The following is a 7,571-nucleotide window of genomic DNA, read 5'->3' as shown; positions in this document are numbered from 1 at the left end:
CTTAAACATCACTGCATTCATGTGGATTCAGCATAGTGCTCAGCACGTGGCATGTTCAAGTTTTGCTTTTTGAACCTTTCTGAGATTTTTTTTTTTCTTAGAATATTTTTGATCTGTGGTTGGTTGAATCCTCAGATATAAAACCTGGAGTTTCAGAGGGTCAGTTGTAAAGGTAATTTTTAGTATGTCAATTTGTATATAAAATTTGAAAGACTTTTTACCTTACATTTCTCTCATGGTAGATGAAATATTTTACCAGTTTCCCAAGTGAGAAGAGAAACCAACTTTGCCTGTCTGTTTAGTTTCATTACACTCTTTCTGATCTCATACTACAAAGTATTTTAAAACATTTCCCACAATAACCGCATTTTTAAAAAAATTATAATTCTTAAAATGTAAACAAAAAAATATATGTAATGTATATATAGATAATGAGGCATGGTAGTGAAACAAACATCCATGAATTCACATTAAAAACCAGACTATTGGCAGTCCAGAGCTTCTGTTTTCAGTAATGACAGAGTACGACTCTTCCAGATGATTACCCTAAAAGAAATCTATAATATTTCAACATAATAAAGAAAACGCCAGCTACTTAAAGTGACTGGAGAGTGAACAGAAGCCTGTAGACTTTGGTGTGGGGTACACACTCCGAAGAGAGAACTGTGTGAAGTATGTTTCTGTTTTCATGGCTTTTAATAAGATATTGGGGGTGACAGTGGAGAAATGAGTCTTACTGGCTGGGGAAACCAGAGTAATGATAATCATGGCCATCAACAGATTGCAGAAATTGTGAAAGGGGAAGATCCAGAGAGAGGATCCTGGAAATTCTTTCTGTCCAGAATTCTCACTGATCCCAGAACCGAACAGACTGATTGCAGCTCAGCTAACAGAGATCTGAGCTGAGCCTGGAGCTGTAGCCCAAGAAACGAGTTCACAGTTTAAATCATCCATCCATAGATTGCCTGCTGAAGCAAAAGAAGCGACAGTTAAATAACAGAATCTCTAATCGTCACAAGTTAAAATTCATAATGACCAGGATAGAATCCCATGATTACCCGACATGTGAAGAAATGGAAGAGAAAATCAACCAAATGCGGCCTTAGATGAGTCGGATGTTGGAACTAGCAAATAAAGATTTTAAAGTGAAACTAAAACTGCCTTCACTGAAGTAGTACAAAATATGCTTAAATGAGTAAAATGGTGTTTCACCAGAGTTAAGATGAGTAAAATACAATAAAATAGAAATTCTATAAGTGAAAAATCCAGTATTGAAAACACAAAACATTAACTTGCTGGATATAACAGCCTTTTGCTTAAGGAAAAATTAACTTCTAATGTGTCAGAGAAATAAGAGCTAAAATTATTAAATTTCTAGAAGGTAAATATCCTTTTGACATTGGATTGGACAAAGATTTCCTGAATAGTACACAAAAGGCACAAACTATAAAAGGAAAACAAATCAGTTAAATGCACTTAATCAAAATTAAAAACATTCGCTTTCGAAAAACAGTAAAGAAAATGAAAAGGCAACCACGGTCCTAGAGAAGATATTTGTAAAACATTTGTATGGCAAATGACTTGTAATTTCAAAACTCAGTAATAACAAAAAAGAATGGGCAAAAGATTTGAACAGAGCCTTCACAAAAGAAGACATACCGGTGGTCAGTGAGCTGAGCCATTGGTATTGAATCTGTCCATATCTGCATTACCCGATGGTCACTTTGGGACTTGAGTTAATAAACAAAGTTGTATGCCCATAGAATGGAGTACTACCCAGCACTGAAAAGGAGTGGACTGTTGACACATGCAGCAACTTGAATGAGTTTCAGAGGGGTTATGCTGAGTGAAAGAAGTCATTCATAAAGATTTTAGATACTTATGATTTCATTTTTATGACATTTCCCAAAAGACAAAACTATAGTGATGGAAAAACAGGTCAGCAATTGCCATGGGTAGAGATGGGGGAAGGTAGGCGTAGCAGGGAGTTTTTTGAGGGGAGGTGATGGAGTGTTTGTGGTGATGGTAACACAAATCAATGCATGTGCTAAAATGCACAGAACTATACACGGAAAGAAAAATTTCATTTGATAATTTGAAAAATAAAAAATTAATGTGTCCAAGATTAAACAGTTATGAGTAGCTTTAATATATTGTACTTCATTAATCTGTTCTCTGTCAGTCGATGTTTGTTTATTTTTTCTTTCTTTTGTTACTAACTGGCTGTGTTGCTTCCTGGCATACATGTGTGTTTTTCTTAGGGTCTGCGACGAGGAGAGGAATTGCCCGGTTGTAGCACATGCATGGTCCGGTTTGAGGAGATAATGTCAAATTGTTTTTCAGAGTTGTTTTAGTTTACATTTTTTCCTCCTGTAATTTGTAATTTGTAATTTCAAAAAAAGACACCGGTTTGTCTCCTTTTGTGAAAGCTCTGTTCAAATCTTTTGCCCATTCTTTTTTGTTATTACTGAGTTTTGAAATTACAAGTCCTGGTTATAAGACATTTGCATGTCTAAGGATGTCTTAATTTTATCTTAAGTCTTTAGAAATCATTTTCCTTCAGCATTTTCAAAGCATTGTTCCATGGTCCTTTGGCTTATTGTGTTAGTATTAAAAAGTCTGTGATTCCTGATCTTTTGGGTAGAATATTTTTTTGTTTGGAAACTTATTAGTAGAAACACAGTTCTACTCCCAGGGTTCTGAGATTTCACAATATGTTCACAAGTTTCACAGTATGTTATTTTATGTGGGTTTATTTTTATTCAATATGTTGGGTCTTTGGGGCCCTTTTTATTAACTCTAAATGAATAACATGAGAATGCCCGAAGGGTAAAAAGTTTTGGATACCGGCATTCTGAGAGCCCACATAGAAGAGGGCTGGAGTCTTTTTTCTGTGTATGTTCACATGGTCCTCTTATTTTTATACTTATCCTCAGTCCTCAGATGTGCCTTATGTCACTCAATGCAGAGTAAAAATCCATTTACTTTTCCAGAGAATAAACTTCCAGTCATTTTCTTGAGTGGAAGAAAGGGGAAACACTGAAATATTGGTTGGAGGGGGTGAATTTAATGATATAAATGCAGTCTAGACAATTTGAAACCAGTCCTTTCTAATTTAGCACCTCCCTGAACTCTTCCGTCTCTCTTTCTCGCCACTTTGGAGTTATCATTACTGCCAGTTCTTGATTTTGAGGTGTAAATTGGTTGATTCTACTATTGGTATGAGTTTGGTTTTCTTAGACATGCCTGTTTTTCCACTTTTAAAATGATTTAGGTTTTGTTTCTTTTCTCATTTTCTTCCTCCTATGGGTTATAGGCTTAAATTTTTTTTAGGAGAGAGGGAAATTATATGCTTGTATTTGGCTAGTTTTCTTTGGAATTTGAATTTAAAAAATTTATGGCCCAACTGTATGCTAGAAAAGAGGAAGCAATGATTTTTAATTTCCCCAACTTAAAAAGCCCAGTAATTCATCAAGGAATTTGTTCTCAGGTATTGGGACGCTCCATACTAATAGTGGAGTGTAGGGTCTGAAGAGGTTTACCCCATAAATCACGAAGACCTAGTTTTTGAATGCTTGACCCAGGAATTTAAGATCGAGAGGGCTAGATGCTTGCAGTCTTTTAAGAAATCACTCAAATACAGTAAAGTTTCAGGATACAAAAATCAGTGTACAAAAGTCCATTGTGTTCCTATACATACTAACAATGAAAATTCAGAAGAGGAAATGAACAAAAACAATTCCTTTTGTAATTGCAATAAAAAGAATAAAATACCTAGAAATAAACTTAACAAAAGATGTGAAGGACCTATATACTGAAAATTATAAGACTTTATTAAAAGAAATTGAAGAAGATACAAAGAAATGGAAAGATATTCTGTGTTCATGGACTGAAAAAAATCAACACAGGTAAAATGGCCATGTTATCCGAAGCAATACACAGACTTAATGTAATCTCCATCAAAATCCCAATGGTATTTTTTAAAGAAACGAACAAAAACTCATCAGATTTGTATGGCATCACAAAAGACTCTGAGTAGCCAAAGCAATCCTGACTTCAAATTGTACTATAAAGCAACAATAATCAAAACAGCATGGTATTGGCAGAAAACAGACACATAGGCAAATGCAACAGAATTGAGAGCCCAGAAATAAACCCCCATATATACGGGCAAAGAATTTTTGACAGAGGAACGAAAAGCATACAGTGGAAAAAAGAAAGCTTCAGTAAATGGTGCTGATAAAATTGGAAAGCCACATGCAAAAGAATGAAACTAGACTGCTGTTTGTCACCATACACCAGAATTAACTCAAAATGGATCAGAGACCTATAAGACCTGAAACAATAAATTGTTTAGAAAAAAACATAGGTACTAAACTCATGGACCTTACTTTTAGAGAGGATTTTATGAATTTGACCTCAAAGGCAAGGGAAGTAATAGCAAAAATAAATGAATGGGACTATATCAAACTAAAAAGCCTCTGTGCAGCAAAAGAAACCTTCAACAAGACAGAGGCAGCCAACTGAATGGGAGAAGATATTTGCAAACGACATGTCCGATGAGGGGCTAATAGCCAAAATATATAAAGAACTCATACAACTCAACAATAAAAAAACCAAACAATCCAATTAAAAATGGGCAAAGGACCCAAACAGACACTTCTTCCAAGAAGACATACAAACAGTCAACAGACATATGAAAAGACGCTCAGCTTCACTAGCTCTCAGGGAAATGCGAATTAAAACCACAACGGGATAACCGCCTCACGCCTGTAGGAATGGCTGTCATCAACAGGACAAGCAATAACAAGTGTTGGAGAGGTTGTGGGGGAAGAAGAACCCTCATACGCTGCTGGTGGGAATGCAAATCGGTACAACCACTACGGAAAACGATATGGAGAGTCTTCAAAAACTTAAGACTAGAATTACCATATGACTCAGCAATTTCTCTTCTGGGTATCTACGCCCCCAAATTCGAAAACATTTACATGTAAAGCTGTATGTGCCTTGATGTTCACAGCCGCATTATTCACAGTGGCCAAGACGTGGAGACAATCGAAGTGCCCTCTGATAGCTGACTGGATAAAGATGTGGTGTACATATACAGTGAAATATCACTCAGCCATAAGAAAAGATGAAATACTGCCATTTGTGACAACATGGATGGATCTTGAGATTATCGTGCTAAGTGAAAGAAGTCAGATGGAAAAAGTCGAACCATATTGTTTCACTCATACGTGGGATGTAAAACTGAAAGCAACCACCAAAGACCAAACAGAGGCTCATGGACACGGACAACAGTTTAATGGTTACCAGAGGGAAGGGGGAAAGGAGGGAGGGAGGTAAGGGTAAAGGCAGTCAAATATGTGGTGACGGAAGGGGATTTGACTTTGGGCACTGAACACACAATGCGATATACACATGATGTATTATCGAACTGTCCACTTGAAACCTTTATAATTTTATTAACCAGTGTCACCCTAGTACATTTAATAAAAAGAAATCAATGGCTGTTTTCCATAGGTGTCAGTGAATTTATATGCATGTTTCTCAGAGTGGCCATAGCTTTCATTAAATTCTTGGACAGGTTTTCTCTGCTTGAAGCGTGAAGTTAGGTTTTTAAGTGAAGTGATTTAGGGTCTTTATTCTGCTTTCTATAATAGATGAAGATTAGATCCACCCTTTCCATCCCAGCATTTTATCAGTGTTGGCCTTTGATGCAGTCAGTTACAGTGAGGAACTGTTTCCAAATCACAAAATGGTAGGGTTTTTCCCAGACTTGAATAAAGTACTATGTTTTTATTACTTGTTTTCAGTTCACCTACTGTGCCTAATCAGTCTGGTTTGTGTTAATTTTTCAGGGTTTGTGACTTACCATCAATAGTCTTAAACTATCATATTTCAGATCTCAGTGTATGGTTGCTAGGTTTTTTTTCTTATTTTTAATCAGATGTTTTGTACTTCCAGGCAGAAACAATTCTCTGTAATTATGCTACTGCATAATGATAGTTTTCCAGCCAAATAAACAGCATGTTGAGATTGTATCCTAACTTTTGAGTCATCTTCTTTCACTTGAGTTTTTGAGTTTTTATTTAGATTTAGGTACAGATTTTTAAATATCTTCTAGTCCAGTAATTTCCCTAATATTCATCTCTTGCAGTTTTTGTATCATTTTGCTGTCTTATATTCTTATTGACCTATTGGAGAATGGTGTAACTATCCCTAATGCAGAACAGATATATATAACAGTGAATCGTACTAAATTAAAATTTTTTTGTTAGGTGCCAGTCAGTTTACCAATGATTCTTTCTTTGCTTAACTTTTTACTTTATTTTATTTTATTTTTAGAGCAGCCAAGTCATATCATGGCTCCTCCATTTTCACATCAGTGACTATCTTTTTCATTACTCTGCAGTATCTTCCTTCAAACATGTCTACATTTTAAAATTAAACCATCCATTCCTCAGCACTGTTTTATTTTCCTCTTTAGCATTTACTTGGCCATCTGCTATACCATATATTTTTGTTTGTTTATAACCTGTATATTCCTAGAATGTTTAAGTTCTTCAAGTGCAGGGTTTGTTTGTTTTTTTATCTTTTGTCCACTGCTATATTCCCAGAGCCTCGAATAATGCCTGGCATATAATAATATTTGTTGAATGGATTTCTACTCATTCATATGCTTCTCTTTCTTCAAAAGAAGTATAAAGAGGAAGGTTTTGATTACTACCCAGTTCTGGCTTTGAATCCTGGTTTTACTTCTTACTAGTTCTGTGACCTGGGGCTGGTAATGGAATAATCTGTTACCTGTTTCTTTCTCTGTAAGACTGGCAAATAGACTTGACCCTTCACCCATCATCAAACAAACCACTGATCTGCTTTCTGTTATTGTAGATTTGTTTGCATTTTCTAAAATTTTATATAAATAAAAAAGACTGTACTCTTTTGCCTGCTTCTTTTCATTTAGCCTAATTATTTTGAGATTTATCTGCGTTTCCGCATGTATCAATAGTTCACTCCTTATTTTTGCTGAAATGGTATTTCATTGTATGGACATACCACAGTTTGTTTATCTTTTATCTGCTGATGGACATAGAGGTGGTTTCCAATTTTTTTTACTATTACAAATAAAGCTATGATGAACACTCACGTATAAGTCTTGGAATGGTTGTCTTTTTCCTTTTCTCTTGGGGAAAAACTTGGGAGTGGGTTATATAATAAATGTGAGCTTAACTTTTTTTTAGAAACAGCTAAGCTTCCTTTCAAAATTATAGTACCATTTTACATTCCTGTTAGCAGTATATGAGAATTCCAGTTTTTTCCACATCCTTGCCCACATTTGGTATGGTCAGTCTTTTTAATTCTAGCCATCTATAGGTGTTAGTGGTATGTTACTGTGTCTTTAATTCAAATTTACACAGTGACTAATGATGCTGAGCATCCTTTTACGTGCTGTTTACTTTCTTTGGAATGAATGTTCAAATCTTTTTGCCCATTTAAAAATTAGGACATTTTATTACTGTTGGGCTTTTGTAGTTGTTGAAGTTTTGGAATCATTAATTTATTTAAGC

The sequence above is a fragment of the Pteropus vampyrus genome, unplaced genomic scaffold (genome assembly GCF_000151845.1).
Source record: "Pteropus vampyrus isolate Shadow unplaced genomic scaffold, Pvam_2.0 Scaffold100, whole genome shotgun sequence".
Lineage (NCBI taxonomy): Eukaryota > Metazoa > Chordata > Mammalia > Chiroptera > Pteropodidae > Pteropus > Pteropus vampyrus.
This window is presented reverse-complemented; position numbering follows the sequence as displayed.